At 59.6% G+C, this 10,313-nt stretch overlaps 1 protein-coding gene across 4 annotated transcripts in view; it reads left to right on the top strand.

Annotated features, from left to right (window-relative positions):
• Positions 1,705–10,313, top strand: part of ARVCF (armadillo repeat gene deleted in velocardiofacial syndrome) — a 36,822-nt gene continuing 28,213 nt past the window's right edge. For 3 of the 4 annotated variants that reach the window (XM_021072782.1, XM_005670946.3, XM_001929642.4), the window contains exons 1-2: positions 1,711–1,903; positions 6,386–6,439. The gene's annotated coding sequence lies outside the window, so the exon portion shown is untranslated. Of the gene's footprint in view, positions 1,904–6,385; positions 6,440–10,313 lie in introns of all 4 variants that reach the window. The other variant, XM_021072783.1, reaches the window with a different exon arrangement.

Genomic DNA, 10,313 nt, shown 5'->3' with positions numbered 1-10,313 from the left:
CCTCACTTGGGCTGATTTTGGTGCACAATTTTCCCCTCTGCTCTCTCAGCAGAGGTCTGTCCAACCCCTCTTGCCACCATCAGCAAGTGGTAGGGAAGGGGTGGTGCTGGACCCACAAGATCATTGAGAGAGGAGGGGCTGCAGGAGGACAAGGGCCCAGTGCCCCTGGAGAGATCACAAGGCTAATCAAATCCACCCCTAAATATAGGAAAGGGCCCTTGTGTTCTAGAGAGGGACTCTTCACTCTGCCCACCCAGAGCTTCCAGCAACATCCCTGTGCCAGGATGCCAATGGTTGTCACATCCAATGCTGGTGACAATTCCAGTGCCAATTCCAGTTGATTGGCTGTGTCTGTCTAGCTCTGAATGGCTGTTGTGGTTGATTTGACACATGTGCCAGGGCACAGGGGGACCCAATGTGGTACCAGTGGTGAATTCTGGCTCCAAATCATTTCATTTTCTTTGTTCTGACCAAGTGACTACTGGGTGAACACACTGGACCCTTGACGTGGATGGATGAGACATGAATGCCCCCCGCCCCATAGCATTGTCATGGGCTGGTGGCTCTGGGCAGCCTTGGGGAGCATGGTGAGCTGAGGATCTGGTCATCTCCAGGTGCAACCAGGGCAGGAAAGGCTTAGAACCACACAAGAGCTAGGCTCACTGATCAGAGACCCCTGAAACAGCCCTAAACAAGCAGCATCCCCACTGGCATCCACACACACTCCAAAGTTAAGTGGAGCTGGCCTAGGGTTATGGTCCCATTTGCGGTCACCTGTATGCCTGGTGTCATTGCAGGGACCCGGTGGGTGCCTGCTCTCCACGTGGCAGGGAAATGTAACCTGTGCTAAACTCAATTCAGGTGCCTGAGCCCCACAGAGATCCTGCACGATCCCAGGTAGGGCAGAAGAAATGGACACCAGGAAGCTGGGACTAAGAATGCACAAACTCCTCCTGTAGGCCCAGACCTGTGGCCATGTGGTGAGCAGGGTGAGGAAGGCCAATCTCTGCTACACCGACGGTGTATGTAGATTCAGGCCTGATAGGGGAGGAAAACCTCTGTTCCCTGAGGGGTCCCTTTCTACTCTTGGAAATACTGCAGGCCCCACCCACTCAGGCCTCCACAGTGGGAACCCTGGCGCTTTGAGGGTGGGAGAGCCCTCAGGCCCCGGAGACTGGGTTGGAGCCCCGGTGACCTAAGTCAAGCGAGAATCTCTCCTAGCCTGGGTTTCCTGTTAGATGGGAGGGCGGCAGAACGCTCCCTCGCAGATTGTGGGTAATACAATTGATGTCAACGCGCGGGCGCGGCGCGTAGTGCCCAGCCAACAGCAGCCGCTGAGGATACCTGCGAACTGGGGGTGGTGATGGAGATGACCTGGCCCGAGTCTGGGAATGGGGCGCCGGGCCTGCCCCCTCCCTGCTCGGGCCGGACGGTACAGAGACGTCCTCGAAGGCGGCCTGGAGGGGGCGGCCGGCGGGAGAGGGCGGTCCGCGGGCCCGGCTACCGCCGCAGCGGTCCCGGCAGGTGCCAGGGCCTCCGCCACTCCACGAGGGGCCGTTGTTGGCGGAGACTGACACCCCGAGGACCCAATGGAAAGCTGGCGTCTCCCCACACTCGTCCAATCGGCGCCGGCTGCCGGGCCTCCCGACCAATGGGAGCACTGGTGGCGGCGAGGCGGGGCGAGGGTCGCGGCGCCGGCAGTCTTGCTTTGCGCACGGGCCGCGCGAGGGGCGGAGGGCGGGTCAGGGCTGCACTGGACGCGTAGGGTGGGTTCCGCAGCCGCGCGAGCTGAAGACCCCGGACGACCACCTGCGCCCGCCCGAGGACGCCGCACGCCGAGGGACCCGGGGACGCCAGTCTGGGCCGGGGGCCGCGCTGCGGAGCCGCCCACGTCGCGCTCCAGGTAGGCTCAGGCCGGGAACCGGGGTTGGGGCCGGGACCCGGGCTGCGGGCAGGGCAGGGCAGGGCAGGGCAGGGCTGGAGCGGGAGACGAGATCTGGGCGGGGGTCTGAGCCGGGGGTCCAGCCCAGCTCCGCCCCACTCTCACCACACCCACACCGCGGTGCGCGAGACACCGGACCGGCGGGGGCGGGTCCCTTTGTGCGCGGCCTCGGGTCCTGCCCGACCGGCCGTGCGCCCCTGTAGCTGCGGCCCAACTGAAGCCGTGTTCTCCCCGCTCGACCCGGCGCCTCAAGTCGGCGCCAAGCACCCACGGAAACTTTCCATTGGCGGAGGGGCCCGGGGGCCAGGAACTTTCCTGGGGCTGCACGCTGCCGGGAGACATTGGCACTGCCTGGCCAAGGGGATGTCCCCGTGTGGCGCTGCTCCCGCCGCCCAGAGGACAAGAGAGGGGACGCTGCCCGGGGTCCGTGCCTGGAGCCCCCCCAGTGGATCCCCCTCCCTCGCTACCCTTGAGTCCAGTCGGTGGGACCCCAGGCTCCTGGATGAGGCTCGTTCCCCTCACTCGGAGCGGGACTCAGCCCAGGTTTGCTGCAGTGTTGCCCCGAGCCGGCAGACAGCGGGAGCTCCCCAGATTTTCTATTTCAATCTCAATTAAATATTGGTTATCATAACGTGTCACCGTTTTTAATCTCTGCATAGTGTGTCAGAGTGAAAACGGAGCTCGGGGACTCCCACTCGCCTTTCCTTTAGACCAAGGCATATTTAGGAACAACAACAACAAAAAAGAAATGCCCTGATGGTTTCATTCTTTAGGATAGATTTTTCATAACACCTCATCTCCTTGTCACTCAGTCACCGTGCAGGGCACATTCCAGATCGGGATTTATGAACCGGGGGTGGGGGTGGGGATTGTTGGATGGTGAACAGCAGTCTCCCCGATGAGGACACGCACCATGGCTGTGCTGGAAGCCTTTTCCCTATGACTCCCTCTACCTCCACTCTCAGGTCCAGGCTCCCAGAGGTCTGCCCATCCCAAGCAGATCCCACCTGTCCTGTGCTTAGTGTATCTAGACGTGGGACAGTGTTAGACCCGCAACCAGTCAGTTTCTGAGCAGGTGGTCTGAACTTGGGGTTCGGCCACAGTATGTCGGAATTTGTGCTGTCCCCCAGCCTTGCCCTGCTCCACCCACAGTACCCTGTCTGTCCCGTTGCTCTGTGCCCTCAAGTATGAGGTCCACCCACCCCCAGCACAGGGCTGTGCATGGAGCATTTCTGATGTTCAGGACTCTAGTCCTGGCCTGGAAGGAGGTCACATGCCAGCCTCCTCCCCCCCAGCCATGGGCAACAGTGCCTGCTGATCAGGTGCCTCCTGGGTGGACTGGGCAGCCCTCAGTCCTGATAGATTAGAGCTGTCTCCCACCCCCAATCTGGCCTGCATGTTTCCTCCCTCAGATCTCAGTCTCAGGGTCCCTCTGCATCTCCCAGCTTCTGTGGGGTGGGGCTGCATCTCTGTCCTTGTTTGTGTTGCACTTCAGGGTGAGTTCACTGCATCTCCTTCACCCCAAGAGACAAGTCTGGGGACTCTGAGCAGTGGGACCCTGAGCCTCCAAAAGGAACCAAGAACCGTAGCACAGCTGGGGTGGGGACCCAGGTACATCAGAGCCCTGGCCAGCTCCTAGTGTGTGCCCAGGAACCTGGCGGGGGGCCTCAGTGGGCGGAGAGAGGGAGGGCAGGCGGGCTGGGTTGAGGATCCTGGGGGCAAGTGCTGCAGGATGCCATGGAGGCTACAAGGGGTCCTGGGACCTTCAAGACAAGAACTAGGCCTTAGCCTCCCTGCAGGAGTCCCAGAGTCAGTAACCTGGGAAACTCAGGTTAGCATCCCTCCTGGGGCTTCCAACTGGAGGGGTGCACAGCGTGGCCTATTTCATAGGTCAGGAGGAGGAGCCAGAGCTGATGCACTGCTACATCACCCAGTGGGCCTCCGCCCCCTCCGCTGCAGTAGGTGTGTGTGTCAGGCCCAGCCTTCACCACTGCTCCAGTGGTCCCTGAGGGGCCAGTGGCCTGTAGAAAAGTAGCTGCAAGTTGAGTGAGGCCACCAGAGGGCGCCCAGGACTGCCATGCCCCTCAAGACTGGCTCCACCCAGCCTCCTGCAGCAGTTGGGGATCCTTTGCCGGGCATCCACTGGGGGGGCCAGAACTCTGCTTCCACCAGGCCCCTGTCCAGGGTGGGGAGCTGGAGAGGGGCAAGGATCCCTGGGCCAAGGCCCTCCAGTGCCTGATTGCCTGACCACCCGCAGCAGAGGGAGACCCGAGGGCTGGTGGCCAGGTGGTTGAGCTCAGGCTCCAGCAAGGACAGTGGAGGAGGTTCCTCAGGCACCTCCCTGGTTCCCAAAGGTCCAGGCAAGGTCTCTGAGTCAGCCACTCAGTACAGGGCTGTGCCTCTGCCTCAGTGTCCTCTAAAACAGAAGAGTGCAGCTAGGGTGGCATCTTTTCAAGATGGACACAGAGTAGCCTGGAAGGGCATGTCAGCATTCACCATGGAGCAGGACTCAAGGCTCAAGTGCAGAGGGAGCTCTCAGGCAGGCCTGCCTGGCCCTCAACTGAGCTCCTCACTGCCCACCATGGCCCCAACCTACCTGTCCAGAGCACCCAGCCCTGGCCTCATCCTCCCTCCAGGCTTAGTAGGTGCCCACGGGGGCTGCCTTGTGCCATCTAAAATCTGTGCATGCCTGCTGTTCTGGCTCATGTAGCCCTTGCTGAAACCTCCTGTCTCAGGCCTTTCCAAGCCTGGGGGTGGTGGCTCCCTTGGCCCCAAGGCTACTGATGCAGGGTCCTTGGCCAGGCAGGGGACCCTTGAGCCTGCAGACTGGCTCTGAGGTGATGCCGAGAAGGGGTCCTAGGACGGGCCCCCACCCTCTGGGCGCAGATCCCATCACTGGTTCTTCCTTCATATCTCAGGCCTGTCTGTCTGTCCATCTACTGCCCCAGGGCTGTTATCATGCTCTGCCCCCACCCCAACCTACATAGTGCTACTGAGACAAGGTGCCCTGGGGCCACAGACCCTGCCTCAGGTCACCACCACCCTGCATCCCCCAGACCTTCCCAGTCTCCCTGCTCCCACCCTCCTACTCCAAGAAGCCCACTCAGCCTCTTCCCACTGCAGCTCTGCAGATACCCTCCCACCCCCATTGGCATTGACTCTCAGGTCTCCAGCATCCATGCAGTTCCCAGCCTGCTGAAATCCCACAAGGCAGGAGCCACGTTCTTCCATGGCTGGGTGGGTGAGTGGGGAGTCTTAGGGGCAGGAAGACCCAGCATCCCCATCTGTAAATGATGTCCTGGGCTGATTCCAGGCACTCCAGTGAGAGTCACTGAGGTGATGGGGCACAGCCAGTACTGGGGAGAGGCTGGCGGTTATCAAGACCGCTAACAATGGCACACAGGGCCCTGTGGGACAAGAGCCATGTGAATGTTTAAGCCAAAAGCAGAGGAGCCCCAGAAACATCACATTCTGAGCAAAAGCTGATTCCTGTGCCTTAGACCCCAGAGTGGCAGCTGCTGTGGGTGGATGGGGAGGGTGCAGTGGGCGGGGCACTCCCAACCACGCCTCCCCTCCCAGGCATTCATGTGTGCACATGCACACACACACTGCACACACGCACATACCTGGCTCAGGCAGTTCCTCCTTGCCGCTGGCCCCAGCCTCCTGATCTCCCCCATGATCCCACCCTGACTTGAGCCCCTCCCTGTAATGAAGGGGCTGCTGTGAGGCAGAGAGACCCATTCTCAGGCCCCTAGATGGGCCACGTCCAGAGGCCCAGTTGGACAGGGGCTTGGAACAACCTGGAAAACGCTATAGGGCCCAGGGGAGAAAGCATCCATCACTGATCCCCTGGAAATGGTCTTCCCAGCCTTGGCCCAAACCCTTCTGCCTATCTGTACTGCTGTGTTTTCCATTTTTGTGACACAAACATTTGGGCAATGTCCTTAGGCCATTGGCTGAGACAGGAAGCTGTATGGTCCTGAGTCCGGGACTGGGAGGCTGGCTGCTGGCCTAGGAGGGATGTGAGTTGGACTGGCCTCTAGGAGCCTCAGGAGAGGCAGGTGGCCTGTCCTCAGGGCAGGTGAGGGCAGACGCCTGGGGCCATGACCCCTGCACGGCCCCTGGGAGCTGGTGTGGGGTTTATCACCAAGGAGCATACCCAGCCTCCTGGAAGGGTAAGATGTTTCATCAGCTCACAGCTCTGCCCCATCAGGGTTTTGAAGGGTGGTCCACAGCATTGGAACTAGAGGAGGGACTGTGGCAGCTGGTGCAGACTGCAGGCGTGACAGTCCCCATGGGCTGGGACGGGGGAGCCACCCGGTGTGTGGTGTCTGTCCATGCTGGAGTACCACAGGCATCCGCAGTCAGGAGTCTGGCCTCAATCAGAAGGGACTTAGCCCTGCCCATTGGCCTCACCAGGTACTCTCTGGTTCCCTGCAGGACAAGGAGCTGGCAGGATGGGTGTCTGGTCATGCTGATCTCCCCTCGGGACAGGTAGGTGACCTGGCTTGGCCTAGGGACGTCCCCTCCTCACACAGATGTTGGGCCAGGCGGGTGTGGTTGACAGTGGGGTGGACTGTGGCCCTGAGGGGTGTGTGCTTCTGGTCAGCCTCACCCTGGGTAGGCACAGCACCCTGGGCTGGACAGGGCTGAACACGGGGCCTCCTGCCACCCCGGCTGAAATTCACTGATGGCCTGGGTGTGTACACATGCCAGCTGGACATCTGGCTTGAGGGATGACCTGCAGAGGGGACGACCCACTAGGATGTCAGCTGGGACTCGTCTGTACCTTCCTTGACCTGAACACCCACCAGATGGTGGCTGGTACTGCGGCCAGCCAGCTTCCCTCTCAGTTCAGGCTGGTCCCTACTGCACCAGGGGTTCTGGGACCAGGAGGAGGGCACTGAGGCTGAAGGGGCTCTGTCTGAAAGGGCCAGACAGCACACGTTCAGTCCTGCCAGCCTGTATGGTCTTGGGCAGCCACCCTCATCCACCATTGTAGGGGAAGCTGGACTGCTGTGACCACAGCAAGGGTGCTGGGTGCTGGCCCTGAGGCATGGTATTCACCACGTATAGCGGAAATGGAGGCCAATGGGACCGCACTGGCCCTGGCCTCTCAGTCTGTGGCAGTGCCCGATTTCCAGGCTATGGTGGCTGTGCAGCACTTCCAGCCACTCTTGTTCCCCAGTACGGGGGCCCAGGCCGTTGGAGACTTGGCTGACCCAGCCCTGTGGGTTCTCAGTGTCCCTGAGTGAGTGACCCATGTTGAGGCCCATAAGGCCAGGGAAAGGGGCAGAGGCCCACCCTTCCTGTTTGTTCCCCAGGACCTGGTTTGTGACACACTGCCAGCCGGGCCAGTGCGAGGACCAAGGAAGGTCTGGCCGGACATCTCAATGGCCAGGCTGCTGGGCTGCAGAGGGCTTCTGGACTGGTGAAGAGGCCCAGCCCATGTCCAAGGCTCACCAGGCCAGAGCACCAGGTGTTGCTGGTGGCACAGGGGACCTGGACCTAGAGCCCAGGGCCATGGGGGCAGGCCCCACCCCTCCCTTACCTCCTGGTAGGCACAGTGCCCCAGGTTGACAGGCCAGGTAGACACTGAATGGCAGATAATAGGGTCTGTGGGAGGCTCCCAGCCACCCTCACTTGCTATTCCTGCCCTTGTTCTTTTCCTGTTCCTGTTTCTCCCTGCCTGCCTCTTGCTTCTGGTTTTCTCCCTGTTTCTCTCTGTCCCTCTTTTTGCCTCTCTTTCTGTCCTCCTTCCTGTGTCCATCTCCTGGTGATTAGCAGCTCATGTCTGCCATGGGCACTGGAGGGATAGGTGGTAGCTTGAGCCACCTCTGCTCTTCCCATATCAGGGCGGGGATGGGGAGGAGGCCTTGGGCAAAGTTGGTTCAGGGGCTGACAGCAAGCACCCACGTGTCCCCCCTACTCACCTTTGGCCCTGCCCATTACTGAGCTCCTTGATGAACACTGGGCATTGGGACCACATTTGACCGAGCCCTGCCTGGGGGGCCCTCAGCTTGGCCAACAGAAAGGAGAGGCCTGGTGTGGAATTGCAGGCTGGGGCCAAAGGCAGGGCCCCCCGAGAAGGGGGAGCCACGAGGCCGTGTGGAAGTGACTCCGCACCAGGCCCAGTGAGCAGGTGGTGTCCTTCAGCACAGTTGTGGGGCTGGCCTTGGCCCTGGGCTGAGCACAGCCATGGGGCCTGTTGGTCACACTCCTTAGCCACCATGCATGTCTGTGCACAGAGTGAGTTCTTCTGTCACCTGTCAGCTGACTGCAGGCTTTTGTCAGCCTTTTAATTTTTTCTGGTGATGGCTTTTGTGTTCAAAGTGTTTTCAGATTTTTCACATTTTATGGTAAAGTCTGTTGAACCCTTCTCTTTCAGTTGTTCCATTGGACCATGCATGGCTTCCTAGCATGCGGCCAGATAAACGCACATCCATTCTTTCCTGCAGGTGTTTCCAGGTTCATGCTTACACTAGAGGTTGCATCCATCCAGGGTTTACTTTTTTTGTTTTTTTTTGTTTGTTTGTTTTGTCTTTTTTGCCATTTCTTGGGCCACTCCCGTGGCATATGGAGGTTCCCAGGCTAGGGGTCGAATCAGAACTGCAGCCGCCAGCATACACCAGAGCCACAGCAATGCAGGATCCAAGCCGTGTCTGCAACCTACACCACAGCTCACGGCAACGCCACTGAGCAAGGCCAGGGATCGAACCCGCAACCTCATGGTTCCTAGTCGGATTCGTTAACCTCTGAGCCACGACAGGAACTCCCAGGGTTTACTTTGACAAAAATGTGAGGTGAGGGTTGAACTTCGTTTATGCAGTTGTATCTGAATGGTTTCCCGACTGTTTTCTGTCACCAGAAACTACACGTGACCTATGGAGTCTTCTGGTTCATTGACTGGACTCTGTTCTGAAAAGTCAGGTGTCCCGTACACATGCTCTGCGGGTGCGTGTTGGTCCTTGTGTTCAGGGCTGCTTGCCCAGGACCTTGCTGTACAGCCCATGTGCGTCCCACTCTGCCTCCCTGTCTCACAGTGGCTGTGAGCATCCTTGGTCTGAGAACAAGCTTTGCTGTGGGAAGGCTCTCAGGGCCAGTTGATCCAGGCCCTTTGTGCCGTGGGAGGGCCTGGGTCTCCCACTGCAGCATCGCGGGCTATGACTTTACCCGAGCACTTTTGCCACGTGGGGGTGAATGGCCTCTTCCTCTAGGGTCTCGAGCTTGGCACCCTCGGGACCTCAGGAGGAGGCACCACCAGGCCAGGCACACCTGTATCCTGTTTGTGTCTCAGTCCAGGGCTCATCTGCCTCACAAGGATCTTGCCTGTGTTGCTGGAGAACCTGATGCAGGTTGCTGGCCTCAGGGCTCAGAGCAGCCCCTGGTCTCAGTTTGCCTTAGGGCCTCTCACTGCTACTCCAGCCACATCTCTTCAGGTTGTTCCCTGGCTTGCTCAGCTTTGTCCCCTGCTGCACTGTCTCCTGGCTGTCAGGCAGCTAGGGGATCTTTCTTCCCCTAGGCCCTGGGAGGCCAGCTCACCCAGCAGGTCCCTTAGCCAGGTGCCCAGCTGGCTGCTCAGCCTGTGAGTTAGGTCTTGTGCCATGGGGACAATATGGGGAGGCTGAGGCCCAGTTTCTCTCTCCCACAGGGAAGGCTGCCATGGTTGTCGGGTAGGGAGAAGGAGGCACCCCACCCCCGGGGCACAGCTTGCCAGGCTGATTTGACGTTTGCAATTGATGAGTTTGGTATTTCAAATATGCAGTTAGTTAAACTTGTTCTTTTCAAAATATTTTCACTCTCCCTGAAATCCTAATTAGGCCATTCATTCATCTGAATGTACTGGCTGCTCTCTGCCTTTTGCAGGATAACGAGGCTGCAGAGACACTTCTCTCTGCACCCAGTGGGAAGCTGCTGTGCCTCTGCCCTCCCACCCATGGACCTAGGTCCATGGTGCCCAGTGTGCACATGAGACACTGAGGCCTGGGGTGGCAAAAGGGCCCTGCCAGTGCGGGAGCTTTGCCCGATGTTTCCTAGAGGAAGTCCAGAGCTGGGTTTCCTCTTTCAAGATCTGGAGTCAAGGAAGGAAGAGAGGCATCCCGTTAACAAAGCGGCATTGGTCCCTCCGGGCATGTGGACCCACCTCAGTAGAGCCGGGGGTGTGTGCAGAGGGTCAGGCAGGGCCTCCTTCCCACTTTGTGGAGGGCACTGGGGGTGCAGCCCAGGGAGAGTCCTAAACGCCAGGTTCTTGCGTCCACAGTTTTCTTGCTGCTTTCTGGCTGGAGCCTCAGACCCCAGGCCTCTCTGTGGAGGGTGGTCCCGGCCATTCTCAGGTCCCCTGGCTGTTTCTTGGGTCCCTTGGGGATCT

This window comes from Sus scrofa, chromosome 14, assembly GCF_000003025.6.
Source record: "Sus scrofa isolate TJ Tabasco breed Duroc chromosome 14, Sscrofa11.1, whole genome shotgun sequence".
NCBI classification, from domain to species: domain Eukaryota; kingdom Metazoa; phylum Chordata; class Mammalia; order Artiodactyla; family Suidae; genus Sus; species Sus scrofa.
This window is presented reverse-complemented; position numbering and strand designations above follow the sequence as displayed.